At 35.6% G+C, this 16,112-nt stretch overlaps 1 protein-coding gene across 3 annotated transcripts in view; it reads right to left on the reverse strand.

Annotated features, from left to right (window-relative positions):
- The window catches only part of LOC148955813 (uncharacterized), an 88,710-nt gene that overhangs the window by 46,071 nt on the left and 26,527 nt on the right, over nt 1-16,112 (reverse strand). Inside the window, exon 1 of one of the 3 annotated variants that reach the window (XM_089104412.1) lies at nt 15,637-15,681. The exons of 1 other annotated variant lie outside the window; for it this stretch is intronic. The gene's annotated coding sequence lies outside the window, so the exon portion shown is untranslated. Of the gene's footprint in view, nt 1-688; nt 771-15,636; nt 15,682-16,112 lie in introns of those variants that run through there. One more of the 3 variants, XM_089104406.1, reaches the window with a different exon arrangement.

Raw genomic sequence — 16,112 nt, forward strand, 5'->3', positions numbered from 1 at the left:
TGCTACTATTACTAATTCTGCACTTTGAAATTTAAAAAATCAAAAGAGTTTAAGTGCATCGAGATTGTCAAAGAGAATATATAGAATTTTTTGGGAATGGTACTAAGTTATACTTTTCAAGTCGACTTGAGGAGGTATAAAATTAAATTAAACAATACTATCAAACAGTTCGTGGTAACGAACTGTAGGTAAGGAGCGACCCGGCTCAATAGTAACTGAAACTTTAAAGAACGGAGTTTTGATACCAGTAGATACATCAAAAGAATCAGATTATTATGCTGATTTCAAGTACATATGCTTCATCAACTTTAGTCATACCCATCAAAAGTTACGCGCCTGAGAAAATTTGCCTTTTTTTTGAAAAAAGGGTTAACAATCGAACTTTGCCCATTGTTTACATATAGTATTGGTTAATAGGAAGTATACAAACGATTTCAGGAGGGATTGTTTTCTGGTGGGGATCGGAGGAGGGGGATACGGGGGGATCTTTCCATGGAGGAAGTTTCCTTGGGGGAAGTTTCTCTATATTATGAAGTGAGAAATGTTTTCTTAACAAGTTTTCCTTTTCAGTAGCCCCAATTTTAGGCTAATACCCCTTTGACTAGAAATTGCCCTGAGACCCTCTTCTTACCAATAAAAACTTTTATCGTGTGGCTAAGTTATATATAGTAATCATGGGAAGTCTTACCTTATTAATACTTCAAAAAGTCAGAAAACGAAAAAAAATATTTCCCTGAGCAATATTTAAGTCCGACTTGTGTAAGTTTTTGTATTCAACTGAGAGGATTACTATAAAGAGGTTTTACGCTAAAAGAAGCGTCAGATAAATGGGGCGATTAGAAACTGCTCCCCGAGGAATGACGCAAGTTCCAAATATGGTTTTTTTCTGAATCCGTAACACTAAAGACGTCTCAGCATGTCGGGAGACATGCCGTCAGAATTTTTTTTTTCTTTCCTTTTTTTGGCCGACTGGTTTCCAAGGATGCTTTTTGGTTAAAATCTAGTGTGTAAACAATTCAAATATTAGTAGTTATTTCTAACGAACTTTGATCAAACAGTCCAGTTGTGTAGGCTTCAATGACTCTTTATCCAATTTAAGTTTTGGTAACTAGTATCGTGGTCGGCCCCCTCAGAAGGACACACTGTAACTAAATCTAAAACACCAGCTTATACCATTCCTAAAAGTGTTTCAGTTTACTTTCCTTACTTTACGATTATTTGACCAACTCTGAAGAGAACCCCGCAAACAGAGACTCAGCAAAATTATTTATCTTATATGATTCAGACCAATTAAAGGGAATACAATTATCATTACATATTCGGTAGGCCAAAAAACTAGAACAGATATGTCAGGCAAGAGAGGAGTAATAAGAGAGGCTAGTAATCATAGGCAGCACAATAGCGCTGCCTAAGTAAGGAACGATGTTGGCACATCGAAGGAGTTGTCGTAGAAACTTGGAAAAGGGCTCATTCGATGGGAAATTGGAACAGCTAGTGCCCTTTTTAATAGTCGAAAGCGATTGGAGGGCAACACGCCCCCCCCCCGCGCGCCCTTCATTCCCCCAAACACATCCAATCAAAATATTGAGATAGCCATTTTGTTCAGCTTAGTTGATTTCCAGATAGAAAATATAATTTTGAGGATACTCCCCCACAGCCCTCAGGGCAAGGGTTTTAAGCTTTGCCCTTATGGCATATAAGAACGATGTTGGCATAATCCTTCAGACCAGGGCACTTTGTATCGAAGAAGTTGTCGTAGAAACTTCGCAAAGGGCTCATTCAATAGGAAATTAGAGTGGCTTGTGCCCTTTTTAATAGTCGAAAGGATTTGTCGTAGAAACTTCGAAAAGGGCTCATTCTATTGGAAATTGAAGTGACGTGTGCCCTTTTTAATAGTCGAAAGTGATTGGAAGACAACTAACACCCCTTCCACGCCCACCATTTCCCCAAACAAATCCAATCAAAATTTTGAGATAGCCATTTGTTCAGCGTAGTTGATCTCCAGATAGAAAATATGTTTTTAAGGAGGACTCTCCCCCACAACCCTCAGGGCAAGGGTCAAATACCTAGTTAAGCCCTGGGGGCTTATAAGAACGATGTTGGAACAATGTATTCTTTATTATATTTTTTTCCTTTAGACCAGGGCACTTCCTATCGAATAAGTTGTCGTAGAAACTTTGAAAAGGGCTCATTCAATTGGAAATTGTAGTGGCTTGTGCCTTTTTTAATAGTCGAAAATGATTGGAAGGCAACGCCCGCCATTTCCCGAAAAACATCGGGAGATAGCCATTTTGTTCCGCGTAGTTGATTTCCAAATAGAAATTATGCTTTTGAGGAGGACACTCCCCCACAACCCTCAGGGCAAGGGTTGTATGTTATGCCCTGGGGGCAAATATGGTTTTTATAAAAAGAGTTGTCGCAGAAACTTCAAAAAAGGCTCATTCGATTGGAAATTCAAAGGAATAGTGCCCTCTTTAATAGTCAAAATTGATTGGAGGGCAACCAACCCCCCTCTCACGCGTACCTTTCCCCCAACACATCACATCAAAATTTTGAGATAGCCATTTTATTCAACGTAGTTTTAAGTTCTGGAAATTAGGTCTTTGAGAATGACACCCCCCCCCTTACAGCCCTCAGGGCAAGGGTTGTAAGTTATGCCCTGGAGGCATATAAGGTTTTTATAGAACTTTATGTCGTAGAAAATTCAAAAAGGGCTCATTCGATTGGAAATTGAAATGGCTAGTGCCCTTTTTAATAGACGAAAGTGATTCGAGGGCAACTAACACCCCTTCCACGCCCACCATTTCCCCAAACACACCCAAATAAAAATTTTGAGTTAGCCATTTTGTTCCACGCAGTTTAAAGTTCAAGAAATTATACCTTTGACCTGGACACTCCCCTCAGTCTTCAGGGCAAGGGTTATAAGTTGTGCCCTGGGGGCATATAAGGTTTGTATTGAAATCTTTGTCGTAGAAACTTGAAAAAAGCTCATTCGATTGGAATTTCAAAGGCCTAGTGCCCTTTTTAAAAGTTGAAAGTAGATTTGAGGGCAACTAACCCCATCTCTCACGCCCCCCTTTTCCCCAAACACATCCAATCAAAAAATTTTAGATAGCAATTTTATTCAACGTAGTTGAAAGTCTTGTAAATTAGGTCTTTAAGGATTACAACCCCTCCCCCCACAGCCCTCAGGGCAAGGGTTTTAAGTTATGCCCTGGGGTCATATGAGGTTTTTATAGAAAGCGATGTTGTAGAAACTCAAAAAGGGCTTACTCAATTGGAAAATAAAAGGGCTAGTGCCGTTTTTAATAGTCGAAAGTGATTGAAGGGTAACTGACCCCCCTCTTACGCCCACCTTTTTCCCAAACACATCCAATCAACATTTTGAGACATCTATTTTGTACAACGTAGTTGAAAGTTTTGCAAATTAAGTCTTTTAGGATGATAACCCCCTCAGAGCAAGGGTTGTAAATTATGCCCTTGGGGCATATAAGGGTTATATAGAAAGTTGTAGAAATTTCAAAAGGCTTCATTTGATTGGAAATTGAAATTGCCCTTTTAATAATCGAAAGTGAGTGGAGAGTAATTAACCCCCCTCTCAAGCCCAACATTTCCCCATAATATTAAATCAAAGATTAGAGACAGCCATTTTGTTTAACGTACTTGAAAGTTCTAGAAAATTATGTATTTAAGGATAACAAACCCCCGTGAGCCCCCAGGGCAAAGGTTGTGAGTTATGCCCTGGAGACATATATGGTTTTTATGGTTAAAGTTGTCGTAAAAGCTTTAAAGGGGGCTTATTCGTTTGGAAAATCAAAGAGCTAATGCCCTTTTTAATAGTCAAAAGTTATTGGATGGTAATTAGACCCCACTCACGCCCGCCATTCCTCAGAACATATCCAATCAAAATTTTCGGATAGCCATTTTGTTCAACGTAGTAGAAAGTTCCGAAAATTATTTCTTTGAGGATGACAACCCCACCCCCCAGCCCTCAGGGCAAGGGTTGGAAGTTATGCCCTGGGGGCATATAAGGTTTTTATTGACAGTGTGGTCGTAGAAACTTCAAAATAGCTCATTTGATTGGAAATTGAAAGGGCTAGAGCCTTTTTTAATAGTTGAAAGTTATTGGAGAGCGACTAACGCCCACCATTAGCCAACAATTCCTCAGAACATATCCAATCAAAATTTTCAGATAGCCATTTTGTTCAACGTAGTAGAAAGTTCCGAAAATTATTTCTTTGAGGATGACAACCCCACCCCCCAGCCCACAGGGCAAGGTTTGTAAGTTATGCCCTGGGGGCATATAATATTTTTATTGAAAGTGTGGTCGTAGAAACTTCAAAAGGGCTCATTTGATTGGAAATTGAAAGGGCTAGAGCCTTTTTTAATAGTTGAAAGTGATTGCAGATCAACTAACACCCCTCTCACGCCCACCATTTCCCCAAACACATCCAATCAAAATTTTGACTTAGCCATTTTGTCTAACGTAGTTGAGAGTTCTGGAAATTAGGTCTTGGAGGATGACAACAACAGTAGAGTGTATCTATGGAATTTGCTTGCAGGTATAGGAATTACCATGCTATTTGCTTGCCTTATGTTCCTTGGCGTCTTTCCAGAGCATGTACCCATGGAATTGCATAAAAATATGCTCAAAAGTGTAACAGATATGAACCGTACAAGAAAACCCACGCATGAGGCACTACGGTATCACGTGAACATAACCAAAAAGTTGGTAAGGTATAAAGTTGTCAAGCACGTTATGAAACTATAGTCAATGTTATACAAGACAACCAGACTGCTTTTTTGGAATTTATGTAAATTGAACAAGTATGTGTTGATGAGTTTCACGTTGAAATTTAAAAAAAAAGAAAAAAAAGCTTGAGATATCTACAAATGTCCAATAGTATTTGACAGTATTTTCGAAATTATGTATATCAAACATACGAGTTTTTAGGCACCATTTATTTCTCAGGGGCTCAATCTGAGACAGCGGAGGTTCCTTAATATACGATAACTCGACTTGTGATTGGTTAAAAATAAAAGGTACTAAATTTCTTAATTTATTTCCAAATAAAATCATTTTACCATTCCTCCAGTAAATTCAAATTTCAGGGGCATAGTCCCCTCCCCCCAGCAATACAAACCCTACAATATGATGACTATAGTCGCTAGAAAACATAAAGTACGCTTTTTTTTCTATTATGAAAATACAATCCCTCCACCCCTGCTCTGTTTACGAGCTTAATTCTTTAAAAATAGTTATTTCCTTCAAAATATTACTTTTCCTATTATCAAGAATAGAGTTTCCTTTCTAAGCATCTGTGTCTAATTCTGTTAGCAAGAGTGACAATCTCCAAACAACCTTTTACATGTGTATTATCTGAAATTATTAATACCACATGTTTAAGGTTAGCGGTAACGGTTTCCTTGACAAATAGATTCTTTTAATGGTCAAATTAAACGTGAGTAAAGCCTTTGAAATGCGATGCGTGAGTGATATTTGAACAATGTTGTCAATTTAAAATGGGGTCTAGCGTTATGGTATACTAAAAATTGATATTAAAATCGTTAATTAAAGAATACTACACTAAATTCAGAATTGACTTTAGGGGGCAATTTATATCATGGGAAGATGTTTTTGAAATCCCCCGTCCCCCCACAAATTGAAAATGTTCCAGAATTTTACTGTAGAACCTTTTTTAAATACTTCTAAAGCGCTAAGACATAGAGCGCTACAAACATCAGAATCAACTTTAGAGGACAAATTATGTTATGGGAAGATGTTTTTGAAATCCCCCTTCCCCCAAAACTCAAAATTTTCCAAAATTTCAGGTGTGTGTTGTCTGAAACCTATGATTTGGGATGGGTGGATTGCTATTTTTGACTTTTCTGAGCTGAATTTCTTAACCTTTCATAGGTGTGTGTTGTCTGAAACCTATGATTTGGGATGGGTGGTTTGCTATTTTTGACTTTCCTGAGCTAGATTTCTTAGCCATTCATAGGTGTGTGTTGTCTGAAACCTATGATTTGGGATGGCTGGTTTCTATTTTTGACTTTTCTGAGCTACATTTCTTAACCTTTCATAGGTGTGTGTTGTCAGAAAATTATGATTTGGGATGGAGGGTTTGCTATTTTTGACTTTTCTGAGCTAGATTTCTTAGCCTTTCATAGGTGTGTGTTGTCAGAAAATTATGATTTGGGATGTGTAGTTTGCTTTTTGGAATTTTCAGAGCTAGGATCCATAGTCCCTCATAGGTGTTTGTTATCTGAAAACTAAAGTTTGGGATGAATAGTTTGCTATTTCAGGCTTTTCTGAGCTAAGGTTTCTTAGTATTTCGTAGGTGTGTGTTGACTGAATCCTCTGATTTGAGATGTGTAATTTGCTATTTCCGATTTTTCATAGCCAGATTTCTTAGTATTTCGTAGGTGTGTGTTGTCTGAAACCTATGATTTGGGATGTGTGGGTTGCTATTTTTGACTTTTTTGAGCTGGATTTCTTAGCCTTTCATAGGTGTGTGTTGTCTGAAACCTATGATTTGGGATGGCTGGTTTCTATTTTTGACTTTTCTGAGCTAGATTTCTTAACCTTTCATAGGTGTGTGTTGTCAGAAAATTATGATTTGGGGTGTGTAATTTGCTATTTCTGACTTTTCATAGTCAGATTTTTTAGTATTTAGTAGGTGTGTGTTGTCTGAAACCTATGATTTGAGACATGTAAATTACTATTTCAGGCTTTGCTAAGATAGATTTCTTAGTCTTTCGTTGATTTGTGTTGTCTGAAACCTATTATTTGGGATGTGTGGGTTTGCTATTCTTGACTTTGCTGAGCTGGATTTCTTAGTCTTTCGTTGGTGTGTGTTGTCTGAAACCTATGATTTGGGATGTGTGGGTTGCTATTTTTGACTTATCTGAGCTAGATTTCTTAGCCCATCATAGGAGTGTGTTGTCAGAAAATTATGATTTGGGATGTGTAATTTGGTTTTTGAAATTTTCAGAGCTAGGATTTATAGTCCCTAATAGGTGTTTGTTGTCTGAAACCTATAGTTTGGGATGAGTAGTTTGATATTTCAGGCTTTTCTGAGCTAAGGTTTCTTAGTATTTCATGGGTGCGTGTTGTCTGAAACTTATGATTTGAGGTGTGTAATTTGCTATTTCCGACTTTTCATAACCAGATTTCTTAGTATTTCGTAGGTGTGTGTTGTCTGAAACTTATGATTTGGGATATGTAAATTACTATTTCGGGCTTCTCTGAGTTAGATTTCTTAGTGTTTCGTTGGTGTGTGTTGTCTGAAACCTATGATTTGGGATGTGTGGGTTGCTATTTTTGACTAATCAGAGCTGGATTTCTTAGCATTTCATAGGTGTGTGTTGTCTGAAACCTATGATTTGGGATGGCTGGTTTCTATTTTTGACTAATCTGAGCTAGATTTCTTAGCCTATCATAGGTGTGTGTTGTCAGAAAATTAGGATTTGGGATGTGCAATTTGCTTTTTGGAGTTTTCAGAGCTAGGATTCATAGTCCCTAATAGGTGTTTGTTATCTGAAACCTATAGTTTGGGATGAATAGTTTGCTATTTCAGGCTTTTCTGGGCTAAGGTTTCTTAGTATTTCGTAGGTGTTTGTTGTCAGAAAATTATGATTTGGGGTGTGTAGTTTGCTATTTCCGACTTTTCATAGTCAGATTTCTTAGTATTTCGTAGGTGTGTGTTGTCTGAAACTTATGATTTGGGATGGTTAATTTGCTATTTCCGGCTTTTATTAGCTAGGTTTTTTAGTCTTTCGTAGGTATGTGTTGTCTGAAACCAATAAAAATAAACTATTTCCGTAAAATCTGAGCAAATAAGGGTTTTTGATCGCAAACTCTAGTTTTGTGTAAGAAAATTATGGAAAATACCTTTCGTTGACTCATAGGAGAAACTTAAGCCCAGTTACGGATCGAAAAATAAACTATTTCTATAAAATCTGAGCTAATAAGGGTTTTTGACTGTAAACTCTAGTTTTTTTTTGTAAGAAAATTATGGAAAATACAATTCTCTTGTCCAAATGTGAAACTTAAGTCCAGTTATGGATCGAAAAATAAACTATTTCTGTAAAATCTGAGCTAATAAGGGTTTTTTGACCGTAAAATCTAGTTTTGTGTAAGACAATAATGGAAAATACAATTCTCTGGTTCAAATGTGAAACTTAAGTCTATTTTTGGATCGAAAAATAAAACTATTTCCGTAAAATCTGAGCTAATAAGGGTTTTTGACCGTAAACTCTAGTTTCTATGGTTTACGATATTAGTAGAAGAGTAGGCCTTTCTTTTATTGATCTTCCGTTGAATGCTAATACCCGACAGGTGACGATTGGATGTATTAGTAGGTACTGTGTTACATGCAAGAGTAGCAAGGCGTTGTCCTCTATCATCAACAATTATTTTTATGTTGGCATTCTCTTTGAGTGCAATCATCTCTGGAGATCTCAATCTCGCATAACCACCAACATAAGAGTTGAATTTTCTCGGTATTCCAAAGAAATTTAATTCCTTACTGTCATGACAATGGATGCATACATTTCCAATAGTGCTACCACTTGTACTTGTTTCATAGTTTAAATACTTCTCCTTGTCGGCATTCAATGCTACAATAACCTTGTTATGTGAACACATTTTATTAAAATGTTCCATCTTCACTTTTTTTAAAAAAAAGATATGACTTATGCGTTTATCGTTCCACTGCGTAAAAAATACTGATTTAATACTTGCAATAGACTAGTTAGTGTCGGTAACCAGACATAGAATACCCGTGGGAAAGCCAAATCGTGTCTCTGACCAATCATAGAGTTCAATTGTTAGAGCCGTAAGCATATTTTGTCATTTTAAGATACGTACAATAAAAAAAATAAAGTTGAATAATTTCAAGGTTTTAAAAAAAATAGTTTGTCTTTATGAAAAAAAATATTGAATTAGAACCATTAGTCCTCATCATTATGAGTGTCCAAAACTGGACTTAAGTTTCACATTTGAGTCAGAGAATTGTATTTTACAAAATTTTCTTAAAAGAAAATAGAGTTTACGGCCAAAAACCATTATCAGAAAAGATTTTAAGGACAAAGTTTAATTTTTCTATCCTAAAATAGAATTAAGTTTCACATTTGAACCAGACAATTGTATTTTCCATAATTTTCTTACAAAAAACTAGAGTTTACGGTCAAAAAACCCTTATTAGCTCAGATTTTACAGAAACAGTTTATTTTTCGATCCATAACTGGACTTAAGTTTCACATTTGAACCAGAGAATTGTATTTTCCATAATTTTCTTACAAAAACAAAACAAAAAAAAACTACAGTTTACGGTCAAAAACCCCTATTAACTCAGATTTTACGGAAATAGTTTATTTTTCGATTCATCACTGGACTTAAGTTTCAAATTTGAACCAGAGAATTGTATTTTCCATAATTTTCTTACAAAAAACTAGAGTTTAAGGTCAAAAACCCTTATTAGCTCAGATTTTACGGAAATAGTTTATTTTTATAGGTTTCAGACAATACATACCTACGAAAGACTAAGAAACCTAGCTAATAAAAGCCGGAAATAACAAATTAACCATCCCAAATCATAAGTTTCAGACAACACACACCTACGAAAAACTAAGAAATCTGGCTATGAAAAGTCGGAAATAGCAAACTACACAACCCAAATCATAATTTTCTGACAACACACACCTATGAAAGGTTAAGAAATCTAGCTCAGAAAAGTCAAAAATAGAAAACCACCCATCCCAAACCCAAAGTTTCTGACAAAACACGAAAATGATGTTCTTTTATCAACAGAAATGATTGGAAGAAACTCTCAACACACCCCCCAACACCCAGAATTTTTATATAACACAAATCACCTTCCGACTTTTAACTAAATCGTCTCAATGAATTAACGATACATTTCAATGTATTACATCAAAGGTTAAAGGCCCCGAAAGACAACGATAGCATAAAAAATCAGACTCTGAAAAATCGAAATAGTAAATTACACATCTCAAATCATAATATTCAGACAACACACATCTACGAAATACTAAGAAACCTTAGCTCAGAAAAGCCTGAAATAGCAAACTATTCATCCCAAACTATAGGTTTCAGATAACAAACACCTATTAGGGACTATGAATCCTAGCTCTGAAAACTTCAAAAAGCAAATTGCACATCCCAAATCCTAATTTTCTGACAAAACACACCTATGATGGGCTAAGAAATCTAGCTCAGAAAAGTCAAACCACTCATCCCAAATGATAGGTTTCAGACAACACACACCTATGAAAGGCTAAGAAATCCAGCTCAGAAAAGTCAAAAGTAGCAACCCACACATCCCAAATCATAGGTTTCAGACAACACACACCAACGAAAGACTAAGAAATCCAGCTTTGAAAAAGCCGAAATAGTAATTTACATATCCCAAATCATAAGTTTCAGACAACAAACACCTATGAAAGACTAAGAAACCTGACTATGAAAAGCCTGAAATAGCAAACTACACACCCCAAATCATAATTTTCTGACAACACACACCTATGAAAGGTTAAGAAATCTAGCTCAGAAAAGTCAAAAATAGAAACCAGCCATCCCAAATCATAGGTTTCTGACAACACACACCTATGAAAGGCTAAGAAACCTAGCTCAAAAAAGTCAAAATAGCAACCTACAAATCCCAAATCATTGGTTTCAGACAACACACATCTACGAAATACTAAAAAATCTAGCTCAGAAAAGCCCGAAATAGTAATTTACATATCCCAAATCATAAGTTTCAGACAACACACACCTACGAAATACTAAGAAATCAGGCTATGAAAAGTTGGAAATAGCAAACTACACACCCCAAATCATAATTTTCTGATAACACACACCTATGAAAGGTTAAGAAATCTAGCTCAGAAAAGTCAGAAATAGAAACCAGCCATCCCAAATCATAGGTTTCGGACAACACACACCTATGAAAGGCTAAGAAATCCAGCTCAGAAAAGTCAAAAATAGCATCCCACACATCCCAAATCATAGGTTTCAGACAACACACACCTACGAAATACTAAGAAATCTGGCTATGAAAAGCCTGAAATAGCTCAGAAAAGCCTGAAATAGCAAACTACACATCCCAAATCATAATTTTCTGACAACACACACCTATGAAAGGTTAAGAAATCTAGCTCAGAAAAGTCAAAAATAGAAACCAGCCATCCCAAATCATAGGTTTCAGACAACACACACCAACGAAATACTAAGAAACCTTAGCTCAGAAAAGCCTGAAATATCAAATAATTCATCCCTAAATTTAGGTTTCAGATAACAAACACCTATTAGGGATTAAGAATTCTAGCTCTAAAAACTTCAAAACGAAAATTGCACATCCCAAATTCTAATTTTATGAGAAAACAAGCCTATGATGGGCTATGAAATACAGCTCCGATAAGTAGAAAATAGAAACCCACACATCCCAAATCATAAGTTTCAGACAAAACACACCTATGAAAGGCTAAGAAATCCAGCTCAGAAAAGTCAAAAATAGCAATCCACCCATCCCAAATCATTGGTTTCAGACAACACACACCTAAAATTCTGGAACATTTTCAATTTGTGGGGGGACGGGGGATTTCAAAAACATCTTCCCATGATATAAATTGCCCCCTAAAGTCAATTCTTAATTTAGTGTAGTATTATTTAATTAAAGATTTTAATATCATTTTTTTTTTAGTATACCATAACGCTAGACCCCATTTTAAATTGACAACATTGTTCAAACATCACTTATGCTTCGCATTTCAAAGGCTTTACTCACGTTTAATTTGACTATAAAAAGAATCTATTTGTCAAGGAAACCATTACCGCTATCTTTAAACATGTGGTATTAATAATTTCAGATAATACACATGTAAAAGGTTGTTTGGAAATTGTCACTCTTGCTAACAGGATTAGACACAGATGCTTTTAGAGCGGAACTCTATTCTTGATAATATGAAAAGAAATATTTTGAAGGAAATAACTATTTCTAAAGAATTAAGCTAGTAAACAGAGCAGAGGTGGAGTTATTTTATTTACATAATATAAAAAAAGTGTACTTTATGTTTTCTAGCGACTCTAGTCATCATTTGGTAGGGTTTGTATTGCGGGGGGGAGGGGACTATGCCCCTGAACTTTGAATTTACTGGAGGAATGGTAAAATGATTTTATTTGGAAATAAATTAAGAAATTTGGTAACTTTTATTTATAACCAATCACCAGTCGAGTTATCATGTATTGAACAACCTCCGATGTCTATGATTGGACCCCTAAAAAACGGATGTTGCCTCAAATTACAGTCTGGTTGAGTTACATAATTTCGACTATACTCTCAAATCATGTTGGACCAGTTTATAGATTGCCAGCTTTTATTTTAAAAAAATGTCCACGTGAAGCTATGCTGCACATTCATGTGCAATTCATATCAATAACACAAAAAAAACAGTCTGATTATCTTATACACCATTGACTATAGTTTCAAAACATGCTTGGCCACTTTATACCTTGCCAGCTTTTTTGCAATGTCCATGTGATACTGTAGTGCCTCAGGCGTGGGTTTTCTTGTACGGTTCATATCTATTACACTTTTGAGCATATTCTTATGCAATTCCATAGGTACATGCTCTGGAAAGACGCCAAGGAACATAAGGCAAGCAAATAGCATGGTAATTCCTATACCTGCAAGCAAATTCCATAGATACATTCTACTAACAACCCTAACAGCCCTTGGGGTAAGGGTTGTAATGTATGCCCTGAGGGCAGATAAGGTGTTTATAAAAAACGTTATCGTGTAAACTCAAAAAGGACTCATTCGATTGGAAATTGAATGCCTAGTGCGCTTTTTCATAGTCAAAAGTGATTGGAAGGCTTGACATTTTTATAGTAAAGATCTATGTGGGTATAATGTATTATATTTTGTTGGAGTTTTTTTTTAGACCAGAGCACTTCCTACCGAAGGAGTTGTCGTAGGAACTTCGAAAAGGGCTCATCTGATTGAAATTAGAAAGGGCCGATGCCCTTTTTAATAGTCGAAAGTGATTGTAGGGCAACTAATACCCATCCCACGCCCATCCTCCTATTGGCCCATTATGTTTAAAAACTAAAGGTTGTCTTAATATTAAATCAAAATGCACTGTGTTAATGCTAATTCCCAATAAGGCCTCTCAGCAGTATCCCAAGAACGACTGAGGGTATTATGTTCAAACTTTCGAGGCTCCTTCTACTCTTAAAATTTAACCAAATCAAAATAGCGTAAGTGTATCCAAGCAATCAAAGTAAGTAGATTTTTTTGCGAATAGAATCAAGTTTTCCATTTCAGGTCAACTAGAGAAGGTATGAAACTAAATTAAACACTACTATTTGTGTCCAGATTTTTAAAAGGGTGTATGTTGTTAAAAATTGCCGAAAACTTTTCTCCAGCATACAAATAGCAGGCCAAACTATAAATTCTTAAAAAAACGAATAGATTTAGATTATTATTTTCTTTTCCCTGAAAAGACTATGTCAATATAAAACGAACACTAATTAATTAAAAAAAAGTTTTTCCACAAAATCAATTTTTCAAAGAAAAGTAACGAACTCCATTAAACAAAAAATAAAATCAAATAATCTACCAAGCGTGAAACTACCACAAATCAGCATCGACAAATAAATGAAACCCAAAACGAACAGAAATTACAATAAATAACCGACTCAAACTCAAAACGAGCAGAAATTGACATAAGTTGGGCTCAAACCCCCTATGCCTTCCCAAGGTCAGAACATAATTTGCACTTTACTGAAGAAAATACAAATGAATATGCATTGTCAGTTTAATATACATATACTGATATTTAATAATCAAAATGTTAATATTATTTGATTTATTAAAGTTATAAAAGTAAAAACATTTATGCTTTTTTGTTCTGGCCTTGAGAATTTATACTTTTTTATAATGAGCTGCATAAAATAGTTTTGCTAACAATTCATTGCAGTACTAAGTCGTCTGAATTTAATACAGCTGCAGGCACCCTTTACACAGACTTCCTTCAAAACACTTTTTTTAATTTTCACTCACTTGGGGGGCTTTGGGCGGGGTGTATACAGGAGAAGAAATTTCAGACGTACAGTTAAGGGTTTTCGACAGCTTTCCAGCGTTTCCATTCCGGGAAATCACGATGGAGTTATTTGGATAAATTTATAAGAGGTATGCCGAGAGGCGTAGTGTTAGCAGAAAAAAAAAATAAACTAGAAATATAATAGTGATTTGCATACTGACCAAAGAAAATGCAATTTTCCTCGTTTTGACGATGGGCGGCTCAAGATCTTGAGCCCTTGAGAGTTTACTTTACTTTACTTGTACTTTACTGAGAAAAAATGTTTTAAATGTTTTCACTTCTATAACTTTAAGACATCAAAAATTAAATAATATTTCAAGGAAAAAATATCAGCTTATGTATATTAAACTGACTATTCGCATTTTTTTTCAGTAAACTCATTCGAATTTTTTCACTAAAGTAGAAATTATATTCTAGCTGTTTAGAAACCGTGGGGTTTAGAACCCTACTATATTAATTTCTGCTCGTTTTGAGTTTGACTCTGCGATTTATATCAATTTCTGTTTGTTTTGGGTTTCGTTTATTTATTGATAATGGTTTGTAGTAGTTGTATGCTTGATAGATTATTTGATTCTCATTTTGTTTTATTTTTGGTTTAACGGAGTTCTTTACTTTTTTTTTGACAAAAAATTCTTTGGGAATTTTCCTAAGAAAAATTGACCCTCCCTCTTATGGTATGAATACAGAGCGGCAAAAACACTTGGGCCTAGAAGCGCCAAAGCTATAAATCCGACCCTGCAGACAGTGCAAGGGGGATTCCAAAGGTCAGAAGAATAAGCCTAGCTAGAATTAACTATGCTTCTAAAAAGCTCATTATCCCCCAATAAAAATTTCAAAGGAGAGCGGAAAGCTAATTTAGGACAGAAAAGAGAAAATTTAATTAAATCATCCTTGGCTGCCCTAAAAACATGTAACGATGAAATTCACATTTTAATTTTATGCTTGGTGGGCATATATTAATAGTGGAAATTTAGAATTGAAAACCAACAACTCTGAATATAGTTTCCTATCAGAAAATCAAAGAGACTTGGGGCTTTTTGATTTTACGTTGGGCGTAGGAGGTAATAACAAGTGGGGAGAGGAACTTTTTCGATATTCTCGTTGAACAATCGAAAAAAGACCCCCCCCTTCCTGCATATTATGAAAAATTTAGACCTAAATATTTTAACTGAAACAGTCGATAAAATGCCCCTCTCCCTGTAAATTCTGGAAAACATCTTCTTTGTAACCTCATAAATAAATTGTAGAAAAAACTTTGCCCATTCCCTCCTACTTTTCTTGTAAATTAGCGCCTTTCCGAAAGTAGAGGACTCTCTCTCCAAATTAGCTTTGTTAATCTATCAGTTAGTTACTTTTTGGCCCCAAATTTGCGCTTTGTCTCATTGCCGAATTTAACGTTCAACTCCCCTCCTTCTGGTGAAATTTCACAGCTGACCAATTACGACGGGGATAAGTTACATAGGCTAAACAATATTTTTATATCTTGTTAAAATGTGCTTAAAATATTACAACAACAAAACGTATATTGAAATAAATTTTTATCCGTCTCATAAGTATGGGTCTTACACTTTAGCATTTGACTGAAAAGATTTGCAAAAACTCAGTGCCGTCTGGAGGTCAACAAAAAAAAAGACAGAAAAAATAAATGACGCAGTTTGAATATTCTCCAGGAAGATTACGCACATCCATAAATGTGACGCATATCCGCTCCGTCACTAAATTGGTTGGTGACAATCAAAATGTCCTGGCATCTGCAAAAACAGTCTACGTCTGTAGACTGTTTGATACAGATACGTCTGTAGGATTAATGGCACGCCAAACGGGTCTCTTCGGGTGATTAGGTGTTTCTAGTCAGTTTTTCATGGTGGCCATGGACTCTTCAAATAAGATTAAATAAAAATAAAAGTTTTTTCAACTGAAAGTAAGGAGCAACAAAAAAACTCGAAACAAACCGACATTATTCCGTATATGAAGGGGATGCCCCA

Source organism: Artemia sp. Qi Xiang Cuo, chromosome 2 (genome assembly GCF_049724085.1).
Source record: "Artemia sp. Qi Xiang Cuo chromosome 2, ASM4972408v1, whole genome shotgun sequence".
NCBI classification, from domain to species: domain Eukaryota; kingdom Metazoa; phylum Arthropoda; class Branchiopoda; order Anostraca; family Artemiidae; genus Artemia; species Artemia sp. Qi Xiang Cuo.